Below are 16136 nucleotides of genomic sequence, written 5' to 3'. Positions count from 1 at the left end.
ACGAGATAATTAGTATTAGGAAACCACAGCTGAGAAGTCTTTAAAAGGACATTTACCCTCACTGATGGTCCCGGGAGGAAGGCCAGAGCCCGGCCCCTCCCCAGTGGTTTCCATCCTCAACATGGCTGTGAAGTTGAAGAAAATGACCTTTGAGGTTTAGGACACCTCAACTGGACTAATTATAACTGTGCTCAGATCCACAGTAGCGCAGCTGTGAGAAGAATCACAACATTTTGCTGGACACATTCTGAGATAATGAGTCCCCGGTCAGGGAGGCAGCACTGGGATGAGGCCCCAGGAGGGCAGGAGGTAGAGGGGGTGAGGCCATCGAGAGCAGGCTGTCCTCTCTTCATCCTGCTGCGGGCCACGGCCAGACACAAGACTGGTCAGAGCGGAGGCGTCACCTCTACCTGCAGAGGGTCCAATGCGGATTTCCCAACTCAGGGACTTCAGACTCCCTTCTGGAAAGCCGTGCCGGTATCGGGTTGATTGCAGAAGTCCGGGGAGGAGGGGTATCATGTGAGGAATGATTTCCTCCCCTAGTAATTTCTTGGGCTTCAGGGAGCAGAGAACACAGGAGGGAAAAGAGGGAGATAGAAGTTGGGGTAAATGAGGGAGATATAATCATCTCTTTCATTTTAAGAATTCTACCTAATTTCTACTTCCCAGGAGTACAGAATAAGTCATTTTTCCTCTTTATTTAAAAAAAGAATTAATTTGATTTTCCTAATTGGAACACTTTCTACCTGCTGATTACCAACTGGAATCATGAATAAAAGTTTAGAATTACAATTCAAAAGAATCCAATAGCTAAATAATTAAGTTATCTACAGAAGGAAAAAGTCTGGATAAGATGAAGAACAAATCGGGGCCATTGGCCTTTCTCACACCTGGGGGTGCAGCTGGAGCTGTGGGGATGGGCTGTCGGTCCGAGTGGCTGACAGGGCCTCCTCTCCAGGGGGCCGGCGGCAGGAGGGTCCAGGGATGTGGGACCAGGCTGCGAGCATTAAGAGCTAAGGGAGAAATGGGACCGGAAGTCTTTCTGGTTTTCCTTTCCTCTCCCCACTTAGCCTTGTCTGGGCCTCATCTAGCCTGTGCCACACTGGGAAAGCCACAGTGCCAGCCGGAGGGATCTACGCACCATCGGGGCCAAGTGGAAGCTGGCTATGGGTCAAGTAGCCATCAAACAAGCTGGTGGCTGGTCCACTCTGAGTGGTCTCTCCTACCCCTGGTCTGATGCAGGACTCAGATGCACCTTCTGCCAGACGTATGAGGGGACAGACAACGAGGAAAGTGGCAGCCTCCACCAGAGGACAGCAGGAATAATGGAATAATGGAAGAGCCAGGACAGCAGCCCACCACGATTGCTGGAACAGACTATGAGGATGGACGAGCACACTGGGTGTGAGCGAGCAGCTACTCATAAAAAATTCATGCGTTTCTACTGGGGCCATGCAATTAATTCCCTGTTGGAAACTGCCAAAAAAGAAGAGGATCCAGACAATATAATAAAACAATGGTTTTTAAGAAGCTGGGCATCAGGGATGAAGGTTGGGGCCTTAAAGCAGCGGGGAGAAAGCTCTCTTCATGGAGGACTGAGGTGGTCTGCATGAGATGGAGCCAGGAGGCCAGGGACACATGTGGCCGAAGGTCTCAGAAGAGCTCAAGAGAAGGGCTGCCTGGGAAGCCCAGAGCAGGGGACAGGCCTGTATGAGGATGCTGCTGGATCCCGGAGGGTCTGGGTACTCATACAGGTCCCAGAAATGAGTGGTTCCCAGTGGCCGAACTGGGAAAGGGTACGGTTCACGGGAAGTCAGGTAGAGTATTCAGGAAGGCGCTGCCTTGGTGGACAGAAATAATTCCCCTACCTTGGGCTCTACTCCAAGCAATGCATCTGTGAAGAAGCAGGAAAGTCCACAGTAGCCCAAGTATGGAAAGAGCCCAGATGTCCATCGACAGATGACTGGATAAAGAAGATGTGGTATATCTATACAATGGAATACTATGCAGCCATCGAAAGAATGAAAGCTTGCCATTGCAACAACATGGATGGAACTAGGGGCTATTATGCTAAACGAAATAAGTCCGTCAGAAAAAGACAAATATGTGATCTCGCTCATGTGTGGGATTTAAGAAACAAAACAGATGAACATAGGGTAAAGGAAGGAAAAATAAAATAAGATGAAAATTGAGAGGGAGATAAGCCATAAGAGCCTCTAAACTCTAGGTAACAAACTGAGGGCTGCTGGAGGGGAGGTAGGTGGGGGGATGGGGTAACTGGGTGATGGCATGAAGGAGGGCACGTGATGGAACGAGCACTGGATGTTATATGCAGCTGATGAATCACTGAATTCTACCTCCAAAATTAAAAAAAAAAGGCAAGAAAAGAAGCAGACCTATAGTGAAGAGAAAAACCAATACAATCTAATCCAGAACTCACAAGTCTTAGCATAACAGAGGACATGGAATTGGTTATTGTAACTGTATTCTGTATGTTCTAAAGTTAAGTAGAGACTCTGAAGAGTTAAACATTCTGGAAAAACAGAATTGCTAGAGGTGAAAACTACAATGTCTAAGATGAAAAATGTTCTGGAGGGGACACATAGTAGATCAGATGTCGTAGAACGGAAGACCAGTGAAGGTTAAGGTGTTAACGGTGAAACTATCCAAAAGAAAAAGGAGGAAAATGAGAATTTTTAAAAATTAAAAGAGCATTAATGAGACATGGGACAAGTTTGAGCAACTTAATAAATGAAATTCCCAAAGGATGCAGGTACAGAAAAAAAAGCATTTGGAGAAATAATGCCCACATTTTCTAAACATGAGGACAACTGTAACCCACAGATCCAAGAAACACAATGAATACCAGCAGCATTTTAAAAACCTATACTGAGGTTAGTTTTATTCAAATTGCCCAAAATCATTGATAAGGAGAAAATATTAAGAGCAACCAAGAGACAGGTAGAAAGAGGGAGAGAGATATTATATACAGAGGAACAAGGTCTTAAATATGTGAAGGGCTTTTACTTGTCTATGACCCAAGGTAATGAGTGCATGGGGTACAACACCGCACTTGGGGGATCCTACACACTGTTCCACAGTGACGGAAAGCCCAGAGAACCAACCCCCGCCCCTGCTGTTCACACTTGTGTCTTCTCTTCATGCTGGATGTGGGCTGGACCTAGTGACCCACTTCTAATTAATAAAATCTGGCATATTTAGTGACCTTTTGCTTAAAAGATAAGGGCTCACAGAGACGATACCTGTGTCCCTGGCTCCCTCTCTCTCTCAGCCACTCTCTCTGAGGGACTCGTGTGCCACCTTGTCATAAATGGTCCTGTGGGCAAGGAACGGACTCCCCGCTCAGCAGCTAGTGAGGACCTCAGCCTGCCTGCGGCGACATGCCGGATCTTGGAGCCCGGTCCTCTGGCAGTGAAGCCACAAGATGATGACCCCAGCTGACACCACAGGGGCACCTTCTGAGCCAGCAGCCCTCAGCGGAGCGACTCGGCACTCCTGGTCCTCAGACACCCAAGAGAGACAAAACATTGGTCATTTTAATCTGCTAAAGTTTGGGATAATGATAGGTAGCCGACACCATGCAAAGTGTACGTGTGCGTTGGAAAAGGTGACTGTTGCTCAGCTTACGCTGGAAAGACCATGAAAGACAAAGTTGTTGATAAGCTGCAAACATAAGCAGATATCAGGGCCTAACAATTTGTGGGTAGCAATAACAAAAATGAAAGTAGAATAAATAACACCAGTAGGATAAATGTTTATATTCCAGGTAAGATAGAAAGAGAGAAAGGAAATTTAAGAAGTTTTCTAAATGGAAAATGTGCAATTCAAGTGAAATAAATTGCTTAACATCATAGTATTTACATAAATATAAATGGCATAAACTCATTGATCAAAAGAAAAAAGATTCTCAAATTCTGAAACAAAGCGCAAAAATGTATCATTAGCATGGTTTACATTTGAAAAGATCCAGAAGGTGGCCCTTGGTATGTCTTTTTTGGAGAAATGTATGTTCATGTCTTTTGCCCATTTCTTAACTGGAATTTCTTTTGGGGGGGGTGTCTGGAGTTAGATAAATTCTTTATAGATTTTGGATATAAGCGTTTTATGTGACATTTGCACATATTTTCTCCCATTCTGTAGATTGCCTTTTAGTCCTGTTCACGATTTCCTTTGCTGTGCAAAAGCTTTTTCTTTCGCTGTCGGCCCATTTGCAATGATGTGGATGAACCAGAGGGTGTCATGTGAAGTGAAATATGTCAGAGAAAGACAAACACCATATGGTTTTTTAAAAGATTTTTAAATTTACTCATGAGAGAGAGAGAGAGCATACAGAAGAGAGCACAGGTGGGGGGGGGGGGCAGAGGGAGAGAGAGAGAAACAGGCTCCCCAGTGAGCAGGGAGCCCGATGCGGGGCTCGATCCCAGGACCCTGAGACCGTGACCTGAGCCGAAGGCAGAGGCTTAACCCGCTGAGCCGCCCAGACGTCCCCAAATACCATACGATTTCACTGATATGCTGAATTTAAGAAACAAAACGGATGAACATAGGGGAAGGGAAGGAAAAATGAAATTAGATAAAAATCGAGAGGGAGACAAACCATGAGAGACTCTTACCTCTAGGAAGCAAACTGAGCGCTGCTGGAGGGGGATGTGTGGGGGATGGGGTGACCGGGTGATGGACGTGGAGGGGCATGTGATGGAATGAGCACGGGGTATTATATGCAACTGATGAATCACCAGACTTTACCTCTGAAGCAAACAAACAAAAAAAACTAAAACCCCAAATATTAAAAGAAAAGTGGACTTAGAAGGGCTGGAAAGAAGCAAAAAGAGCTAATATACACCACAGAAATGTGAAGCTGAGAGAAGCCGGAGGAGGGCCTTTAAGTTTTCATAAAGTATAACTTAATGGAAATTGTAAAAAAAAGAACAAAGATGGATGTACTCATGAAAGTCACCTTGCCTTCCACGGGATGCAGGGGGGGGGGGGGGACAAAGTGTGCTTGGAGAGCCCGTCGTCATGGACACAGGAGGTGTGGTGAAAAGATGGTTTCCTCACCCAACACTGAGGGATGGGGAGGGCGATGGAGGCAGAGACGCTAGCTTTCAGTGCACACCTCTCAGATGCTGATGGACGGCAGACAAGGAATGAGCAAACACAGCGCCCTCCAGGAATGGCGTGCCAGGTGATTCAGACCAAAACTGACGCTGGGAACAAGAACAAGTCCGCACAGACTGTAGCTTGCAGACGCACACCCATATGCCCGTGTGTGCAGACATAGACACACGCGCATCTCGGAGCATCAGGAGAGTTAGCAAATGTAGAAGCCCTGGGCCCAGGCTAGCGGGCGCCCGACAGGTAATCCCGGAGCTCTGCGGGCCAGGCTCCCGGGGAATGTGCTGATTCTAGGGGGTGGGTAGAGAAGATGCCGAGTGGCCACAGTGCCCAGTTGTGCCCATGTGTGCAGAGTTGACCGCTCTTTGGGCTGGGGGACAGGCCCCCCCAAGGGGACCCAGTGAGCCACCTCCTGTCTGGGGTCCTAAAAGCCTGCACCTTGGGAGTCATTTAGCAATAACTAATTTATTTCAACTTAATTTTGTGTATTGTATGAGATAAGACTGGAAGTTTATTACTATTTTTTTGCGTGTGATATCTGGCACCATTTCCTGAAAAGACGAGTCCTGCCCCCACTGAGTTGTCTTAGAAATGTGTGGAACTAGCTGACCACGTCTGTGTGGGTTAATTTCTGACTCTCAGCAGTTCCCTCGCTGTCTTCCACCCTAACTACGCCATGTTGTTCACTGTGATGGTTAGTCTTGGGATCAGCTAGTTAAGTCCCCCCCGAGTTGTTTTTCAAAATTGTCTTGACTGTGCGAAGTCCTTTGCAGTTCTATGTAAAATTGAGAACCAACATGTCGGCATGCTGCATAAATGCTTTCAGGGATTTTTATTGGGATTCCATTAAATCTGTAGATCAATTTGGGAAGAATAGACACCTCAACAATTTTGAGCCTTCCGGCACAGAAACATGATCTGTCTCTCCATTTATTTGGGCTTTAAAAAAGATTCAGCCATATTTTATATTTCTCAGGATCCACATCTTGTATGCACACACGTATGCACACGTGTATGCCTCAGGATTTCATATTTCTATGCTATTAGAATGGTTTTAAATTTTAATTTCCAATTGTTCACTAAGTGGGTGATTGTATCTTTGTATCATACAAACTTGCTTATCTAACTTACTCATTTCAGAACTTTCTTTGGGGAGGATGTAAATTCCTTAGCATGTTCTATATGGACAATCATGTCATCCTCAAATAAAATCAGTTTTTCCTATTCTTTTCCAAATCGTGTTCTTCTTACTTCTTGGCCCTACAGTAATGCTACCGTGAGGTCCTCAAACACAGTGTTGAGTAAGAACAACAAGAAAATAATTTTACAGGTTTATAGTCACAGGGGGAAATTTTCATCTTTTACTAGTAAGGTTGATATTAGCTCTGGGAGTGTTCAATGCCATGCGTTTTCCTCAAATTGTTGCTTTAATTTCAACCCAGAAATTTTGTTATGTTGTGTCTTCATTTTCAATTCAAGCTATTTTCTAATTCTCCCTGCTAATTCTTTCTTGGCACAAAAAAAAGTACAAGGATGGAAAAGACAGATTTTGCAAATAGCAACCCTGTAATTCCCAAGCTGTGCACTGAGCTATCCTGTAAGGCCAGGACAAGCCTAGAGAGCTGACATGGGACATTTTAAAGTTTTAAAGGAACACAGTAGATCTGCTGGGTCCTGCACAGATTACCAGCTCAAGGTAGTCGTGGGCTGTGCATAAGATTTCTGTGTTCCTTGTGTTGATGCCGACGGTCTCCGCCTTACTTGTGATGATGCCGATGGTCTCTGTGTTCCCGATGCTGCTGCTGACGTGATCAGTGGTTCCTGATCAGAGGTTCTGAGAAATTCTGTTTGGACACGTGCAAAATTCATAGAACATAAATCCTCACCAAATGGTTTGGGCCTAACTGTTCAACCCGTGGAACAGCTGGGTCTTAGGTTCGTCTGAGACCCATCCTGGCACAGTCCCAGAGACTCTACGGGGACCGTGAGTAGAGGAGTTTGGGAACCTAAACAAAATGAAGTATAGCTATATTCATATCAAAGTAAGTAGTACCAGAGAGAACCAGGTTGCTTCGTAATAATAAAAAGTTCACATCACCTGGAAGATACAAGAATTCTGATACAGCCTCGATTACAGAAAGGAGGAACTGACAGAGTGACATGCAAGGCAAAATCATACACATGTCAGGATTTAAAAAAAAATCATTACCATTATCTGATAAAACAACTTACAAATTATGGAAAATACTTACTTAAATTATAAGATCAGTGAGGATTAAAACATCTCAGTAACCAGCAAACCTGATCCCGTGGGTATAACTTAAACACTCACCCAATTTCTGCAAAACCCATATTATTTTTCAGACACATGAAAAAAGAAAAGCTCACCATACTCTGGCCATAAAGCCAGCACATCTCAACGTATTTCAGTGAAATAAAACTGTAGAGTGTATATTTTGACCATAATTTATTTAAACAAACAAAAAACCCAATAATAACATAAAGAGAAACATCTCACACATTTATTTGAAACTTAAATAAACGTTAAATAATCTGCGGGTCGAAAGAAAAGTCATGGTGCAAATGAGAAAATATTTTTGAGCTGAATGATAACAGAGATGTGATATGTGAACACCCGCGGGGCTCAGACAAAGCCTCGCTTACCGGGAAAATCATGGCTCTGCATGTGTTTTTAACAGAGAAAAGGCTTGAAATCCATCATTTAAAATTCTCTCTTGGGCACTTGGAAGACGACAGTAAACTAAACCCAAAGGAAGTGGAGGGTGGATGAAATTAGAAGCACGAGTTGATGAACTTGGAGACGCGCATTGGAGAGGATCGGAAAGACCAAAAGCTGGGTCTTTGTAAAGAGAAGAAAATTAGTAAAACCTCTAGTGAGTTCAGTCAGAGAAGAGGGAGGAGGAGTAATTAATGGTGTCTAGAACGAAGAATTCTAGAACTGGTTCCTACACCTGTCCTACATCGGGTACGAGACACCCTTTCCTGTTACGCATCCTCGGTGTGAGGCGCCGGTGGTCAGGGACGGAGCCTGCCCTCCTTGTTGGCGGAGAAGCTCCTGGCGTCCACTTCCACGGTCTGTTTCCTTACAAACTGTATATCCTGGAGATCTAGACGACAGGCTTGAATGAAAATAGGTCAACAGTACTTAAGATAAGTAACACTTTAATCAATTTTGAGATACTTTCCGATGGCTAGTGCGTGATGGAGAGACACTGCCCCTCGATGTTCCCTTCGAAGCAGTGTAGACATTTACAGTCCTTATTGGATAAATTGCTTCTGGAAGACACAATCACCCGTTCTGTCTCCCCTCAGGAGATGCGTCTATTACAGCAGGTCAGAGCAGAGTTCTTGTATTTTCCGTAACTACTGGTGCGCAGCAGGCGTCTTGCGAATCCTTTCGCCCTGGGAGAGCGACAGGTGACCCAGACTGTCCTCGTGGGTCTTGGGCTGTAGAGGTGGACTGATGGCACGACAGAGGTTTTGAAATTGCCAGTCCACTTCCTGCCGAATGAACGTCCTGTTCAATTTACACCGACTTTCCTCACGTCCACACTGTACTCTCCCAAAGAGAGGAAGGGGGGTGGGACTAAAAAGACGTAAGTGAAGGGAGTCACGGGACCCCTGAGCGGATCGCTGAACTTTGCTGCGCAGTTGGGCAGGGTGGGGTCACCCAGGCAAGGAGGCCTGCAGGGAGCCAAATGCTCTGAAGGGGTTTCTGCCAGATTATGGGAGATGGGGCATGGGACACAGCCTTCACCGCCATGTCACTTGGTGACTGACTGGAGTGTGGTGTGGAAGCAGGTGCAAGGACTCAGCTCCTTTCCCTGGCCCCGGGCGATCCGTCGTGCCTCAGGGCGGATGCCTTGTAGTCCGGCATGCTCTGTCCACAGAAGGGGGGATGGACTCCAGGCCATCCTGGCTCTTGGCTCAGGTGTCTCCTCACGCACATGGGTGAGGGGCAGCTCCCAGAACACACGTCCGTTGTCTCTGCCCATCGGAGCAGGCTGTCCGCACGATGAGCTCCCTCCTCATTCAGCCCCGTGCAAGCCCGTCCTCCTGGCTCTGCCTTCCCAGGCTCCACGGAGAGCCCCGTGTTTCCACCGACTCAGCCACTCTCACCCTTAAAGGTCAAAGACAATAGCTGGTACTTGTCATAAACCGCATAGTATCACTTTCGAACCTGCGCGTCTGTTCTCTCTGTTGAATCGTGGGTTTCCAAACGCTGTGCGTTTCTTCTTTTTATGTTTTCGTTTCCTGCCTAGTCACTTGCTGTACATCTCGTAGGTCCTGAAAAATAGACAAATAAGTGAAAACAAAATTTAATGAACGTGAAAAAACTTTTCGTTTCAATAACTATAAATGATCATATCAAAGCCCTGTCAGTGTTTCCCCCAGGATGTGTTTTCTTTTATTGCAATAATGCTCGGTAATATTGGGTTGGGGAGGAAATGGAGCCCGCAGTCTGGTCGTGCTTGAGAAGTAGGCTTAGAAACGAATTGCTTATTTAAGCTATCAAAAGCAGATGTGAATGCGACTAGAGCACTGCTGAAACCGAGATGCTCATCAAGTCGGCTCCTTCTCGCACTGGCTTCCAGCATGGCGGAAGCTGGCGAGTCCGTCCGGGGGCTCCATGGACACGTGTGGGCTTGGGTGGCACGTGGAAGCGTGTGCGTGTGCGATGGGTGTGCATGCATGCCCGTGTGTCTGTGTGTGCGTCTTGTACACCCATTTTAATCACCACGTGACCTCAGCACAATGACTTTGTCTGTGATAATCCGAAAGCGCTTGTGACCGACAGAGCTGCAGAGTAAGAAACCGAACACGTCGTGGGAGCCGCGCCGGTTAGAATTTGGTCTGCGCAGTATCTGCGGTTTCCTATGAACCACAGCAATTAAAGACTTAAATTTAGTATCAAGACGGAATAACCTAAGAGATCCTTATCTTAGTGTTTCCTCGTACACGGATTAATTACAGTTTTCATTCGGGTTCGGACAATGCTGGTGCAGAGTGTTTCCCAGCGGACGGGGGAGGGTGATGGGATGCGGCAGATCGGGTCGTGTTTGCAAGGAGCCTCCCACCAGATCAAACGGCCTTAGGGACAGTCACGTGACCCGCTGTTCGTGTGTGTCTCTGTGTATTTTTCAGTTGAGTGTGAATGTGGCTTGAAGGACAACGGAGGGTCTTAGCGAATCTTTAATTTCATATTCTAACTAGTTAGCCCCATCTGTTTGCTTTGAATCCCCCATTTCAATAAGGTGAAAACCGGTGCTAATCCTCCTTTCAGCAGTTGCCTGGATGCGTGTGAAATGGATCGTGTGGACAAAATAGGCCCTCGGCAGACGCCATCGGCCATTGTCCCCTAAGCTTCCTCGAGGGGACTCTTCACAGGTACCGAGAAGCCACTCCAGCCACTCCACATAGTTGGGAAGACCCTCTCCTTTCTCTGCGCACAGCACACTGCTCCACACAGAAGAAAGGCGGCCACCGGGCATCAGAAGGAGGGAGTGCTGGAGGGGCCGGAGCTCGCCGTCCGCACACACGGAGATAATTGGCCCAGCAGTAATTTCGGAGGCTGAATGAAATGAATAAATTGTGGCATGGGAAAACTGAAAAGGACAACAGTTTCCTGGCTCACACGGGATCATTACCTTGGGCTGGCATTTTTCTTGAAGACCAATTGATAAAACGGGACAAAAATGTTTTTCCCCATTAATTGCTTTCAAACACTGTCCCGTTAAACACCCAATTAAAAGGCAGACGTGTGGTCCTCTGTTTGCTTCTAATGACCATGCAAGAGAGGCGGGGAGCGGATGGAGAGAAGAGGTGGGGGAGGGACAGCAGGGAGAATGGAGGGTCCGGCATTTCTTCCACGGCTCGCAGAATAAAGACATCAGTGAGAAGGTTCGTCCCGTCTTCGCCGGCTGCGGCTTCCTGAGAGACCGGGGCCATAGGAGCACAGCACAGGCCCACATGAGCCTTCTGAAAGGCAGTCCTTCTCCGGTCTCCATCGGAACTGGCCCGTGCAGCCAAGTATCCAGGTTGATTTCTGCACAAGAAAGCATACGGCCCGCTCAAAACATTGCCAGTCAGCCACCTTTGCCAATCATAATAAAGTAAGCATAACTGGTTATGCTTTGAGCACAGAGGGGCTGCTGATATGGCGGAGACCCAGTGCTTTCCTGCTATAGCTGTGGCTGGTTTGGAAGGACCGGGCCGTCCTGGAGCATGGAGGAGTGAGGGGGGGACCGGGCTGTCCCGGGCGTGGCGGAGCGAGGGGAGGACAGGGCCGTCCCGGGCATGGAGGAGAGAGGGAGGATAGTCTGGGAGCCGCTGTGTCGGAAACTCGACTCTGGTGTCTCTCATCCATCCTGCACTTTCTCACCTTCTTCTCCTTTTTTCTCTGAAATTTACTATCGAAAACAGAACAGGCCTTGAAGGACAAATAAAAATGAACTGTCGTAGGACAAAGGCAAACAGAGACAGCCATAGAGGCGAGTCTGCAGCCGTCAGTCCCACGTGGCTCCTGACGGACGCTTCGAGGACCCGTGTTTAGAGGCTGACATCCCCTGGGACGTGGCGGGCACTGCGTCTTTCCCCCACTTGCAACATGCCGTGGCTGATGCCTGTGATGGGCAAGCCCGCCCAGGGCTGACATCGGAACAGAACGTCAGACGACATGAGGGATTGTGAGGCGGGAGCAATGGTTGTCCTGGGGTGGGGTGGGGGCACAGGAGGGGGCCTCTGGCTGCAGGAAATGTTCTCTGGCTGGATCTGGGTCCCAGGGACGTGGGTGTTGACATACAGAAGATCCGTGGAGCCGGACAGACGGGTCCACACGTGCCGCGGGAACCTGACGGCGTCGTGGGAGGGCTGGGCCGGCCAATTCCACGGAGGCCTGGGGCCGGGGACCCAGCGTTTCTCACCTGGCCAGGCTTTGTGCCTGGATCCCTGCACCCACGCCCTGTGCCCACGTGTCCCGGACAAGCTGCAGCCTTTCACGTAAGCACGCTCCTCACAGACGGACGAGGGGCTCTTTGCTGAGGGAAAGGGACACGGTGACCAGAACCTAGAAGGACTGAGGGAAGGTCGTGTGATGTCCTGAACCGATGCTGGACGTGGGGAGGGAGCATCAGGAACAACTAGTACGGAAGGGAAAGCCGCCGTCAGACTTGCTGACTGGCTCCAAGAGGGGGCTCAGCCTTGAACCTTCCAGCGTGCGGGACAGGGAGAACGGCCCTAGCCAGCATGCCCTGTGGGCTCCGAGTATAAATCACGGAGATGGAAATGTGTGTGCAGGGTTTGATTTCTTTTGGGAAATGTAAATTCCATATTCAAGAGCTTCCCCTCGTTTCTTCTAAATTAAGATATCTTTTTGTTTTGTTTTAGATGAAGAAAACACAACACCATACCCAGGTTGGTTCGATCCTGTGGAAACACCTGTCTGGGGGCAGGGCTGTTCGCGTGTGGGTGGACTGTACACGGGGTGGACGAGGCTGAGGCCCTTTCCCGGGGCACAGTGTGGTGGGGCAGGGGGTGAGCACACGGAGAGGGTCTGTGTGACAGGGACACAGCCCCACCACAGGGTGAAGCTCCCCGAGTCCCTAACGGATCTTGGGCTCATTTCTGCCCTGCGTTGAGCTCCCAGGACAACGTGCATTTAAAACGCACGAGGCATTTGGATCGTGGCGGAGGGATCAGACGAGGGACAAGAAAGGAATTCAGATCAGATGAGCTCCAGTAGCGGAAAGCCCGTATTTAAAGGAAACTGCTGAGGCACGGGTCGCTCCTAAGTCACGAATGTCCGTTCCATTTCTCTCTCAATATTTTCCAAGAAATGCAGGGCTTTCCTTTAAATCACGCTTAAATTACCTGAAATCTATGTCACGTTCAAACCGAGTCTTAACAGCAAGCTTATCAACAACACACACATTTTTAAAGACCTCATTAAAATAACCATCTATTAAAGTCCAGAGTTCAGAAATAAATTTAGGAACTAAATTAACAGGAAAAGCAGACAGAGGGGAGAGGAGATAATTATCATGACGTGTCACAGAGAGTGTTATTTAATTAACCATAATAATAAGAATTATGTGCCGTTCCACATTTGCAATTTCTTAGCTATTTAGTTTGCTGCGAAACATTAAAGAGGAAATAAAAGAGGAACAAAAGAGAATAATTGAGTATGGGCATCCTAACGGACGCACTGAAGCCTCACCCCCGATCCAACCAGTCGATCTTGGAGCTGCTTGTCTGGTGGGTGTTTTATGGGCTCTGACGGTGTTTACTGCTGGAGATCATGGAGGACTTCCTGCGCGGGCCCCCACCCCTCCTGCGCCCCCCCACCGCTGGACAACCAGACAAGGGGCAGGTGTGTGAGTCTGAGTTCTGGTCCTTGTGGCCTCTCAGACGTGCCCGCGGGGCTGGGCTGGGCTGGCTTTGGCCTCTCCCCAAACCCTCCCGCTCTGAGAGACGAGCATGGACCCTCTGATGGAAGATTTGCATTTTATTCAGAAGCCATTTGCCCAAAAATATGCAAATGCTCTTTGTTGAGTAAAAAGATGCTCAAAAAAAAAAAATCCAATCCCTTATTAAAATGGCTTTCATCTTCACACTTGGTGTGATTTGATTACTTTACACGCACCTTCTCATAAAACGATGTCCCAGATGGCGTAAGGCTCCTAGGAGAGCCCACAAGTGTACTTATGCCGAAAATGCAGCTATAACACCATGTGTGTGGGGACCAGTGTGAAACTGGGGTGAGAGTCCCCCTCATTTTTTTCAAAGCCCCCGAACATCAAGGCTGATGCACTCACCGTTTCTTCTATTGTTGCCTAAAAATAGTGCTTTAGTGGGAGAAGGAGGTCACTGAGTGCTTCGACAAGAGGCAGTTTCTGAAACTTTAAGTTCCTTTAGAGGTCCGGAGCGCTCTTTGTCTCCTGTGTACAATCCGATTTTTAAAACGCGGTGCTCGCCTTCGTCTGCACGTGTCACTGTCCGTGCGCAGCTCTGTTCGTCGAGCATTTCCCGTCGGTCCCCAGCCCTGCTCCCGCTGCTTGCTGTCGGGTCTGCCTCCCGTGGCCTGGCGTCTGCCCCCTTCCCAGGACGCCTCCTGTCCCCGGATCTGCCGTGACCCTAGCACCCCACTGGCCTCTGGCTCCAGGCTCCCTGGACCCCCGCCCCCAGGACCCCAAATCCCACTCTTCCTGCTCCCAGAACCTTCCGCTGACAGTTTTGTTCATTTGTGGAATCATACTTTCAATTCGTAACGTATTTGCTCAGTAGTTTTCCTATCCGCCGCCCGATCTGTATGCGCGGAGCGTCCTCGTCAATCTCTCCAAGTGCACTAACCGTCAGTGTTCTGTTTCACTTTCTTCCCTTACTCAGAAAAGCATTTTTTCCTTAAAGAGATATTTCTGTTTTTGTACGGAGCTTGGCACCTACCTTCAGGTCGTTGGTTTTCCCAGACACCGGATGGTTCTGTCCTGGGTGTGGTGAGACTCTCTGGACAGGGCGGGAAGGAGTGGATTGCATGTGGGGGTGCGTGTCCCCAGCCAGGCGGGCATCCAGGCAGCCGTTCTTCCTGCAGAGCAAGGGGCTCTAGACTTGGAGGGAGCGGGGGTGGGGCCAGAGCATCGTCGGGGAGTGCGGATTCCTCTCCAGAGCCCGTCCCGGCTCCCCCTGGGCACAGCTCCCCTGGCTGGGCCCAGAACCTGCTGGGGGTCTTGGCTGTCGGAGCCCAGGCTCTGAGTGGCGTGCAGGTGGCTGGAGGTGCCGGGACTGCTGGTCTGAGAGCAGGAGCTCGCCGCGCTCCCTGCTCCTCACGGCTCAGCCTCTCCGTGTCCTCAGACCCGTCCCGCCTCCGGCCTGCGGTCATTCTGGGCCCCGCTGCGAAAACTCACCCTTCGAACTGCCCTCCCTTTCCCTGCGCGGAATCACTGACTCCTTGCCGATGTCCATCCTTAGCCCGGTTCCGTTTGCTAGAGATCTTCTGGCTCCTTACAGCTCAGGCCCGTGGGTGGAAGCCGTCCGGAGCTCTGCCTGGCACTTCTGCCGTTGTAGGGTATCCGAGGAAGCGGGCCCGTGGTGCACATGCCCGTTTGCCCATCTTTAAAGGAGCTTCTCTTTTATCTTCCTTCCTATAGACTTGTCTCAGGGCCACATCCGGCTTCAAGAACAACTCCTGGAAAAACATATCGTGCTTGGGGTCCTTCCCTGCATCTCCCGCGGGAGGTCCTGTGTGCGAGGGAGGGATGCCCGCGTGGCCCAGACAGCCTTTAGACGGCCGGCCTGCCCCAGAAGCCGCTGTGGATCGGAACCGATGCTCGCTCTCCTGTCCTGACATCCGTTGGGGGAGGTGGTCCGATGTCCTTGCTGCGCAGGGCTGCGGTCATCTTGCAGGGGGTGGGCCTGTGCACTAGGACGGGCGTCCCTGCGTGCAGAGGAGAGTTTGGAAGCAGGCAGGTGGGGAGAAGGCCATAAGGCCATGGGGCACAGAGGCAGAGGCCACTCAGCGGAGGATGGGTAAGTGTAAAAGCAGAGGGTCACTGGCGAGGCCAGGAGCAGAGAGAGGCAAAGAAGGACCCTTACAGTTTTCAGAGGGAGCCCGGTGCTGCAGATGCCTCCACTTCAGGCTTCCGGCCCCCAGAGAGCGAGATAGGGCACCTCCGCGTAGAGGCCCCCACATGCGGCCCTGCATTCCGGCGGCCTTCACACACGTTCACCTCAACTTCTCAGTGTCAGCTGAGATGGCCATACTGTCTGCAGGAAAGGCTGTGTCCAGAAGTCACTCCCATGAAGTCACGGGGGGCTTGGGCTCCTTCCATCCATGGCTTCGCCATGTTGAGGGCCCCCCTCCCTTCGTTGCTTGGCTAGCAGATAGCCAAGGAGAGGGCAAAGGGAGCCTTAGAAGACTTTCATGAGCCAGGCCTGGAAGTGGAAGCCACCAAATTTTTCTCTCTCTCTCAAGGAAAAGCACGCAG

Source organism: Lutra lutra, chromosome 11 (genome assembly GCF_902655055.1).
Source record: "Lutra lutra chromosome 11, mLutLut1.2, whole genome shotgun sequence".
NCBI classification, from domain to species: Eukaryota; Metazoa; Chordata; class Mammalia; order Carnivora; family Mustelidae; genus Lutra; species Lutra lutra.
This window is presented reverse-complemented; position numbering follows the sequence as displayed.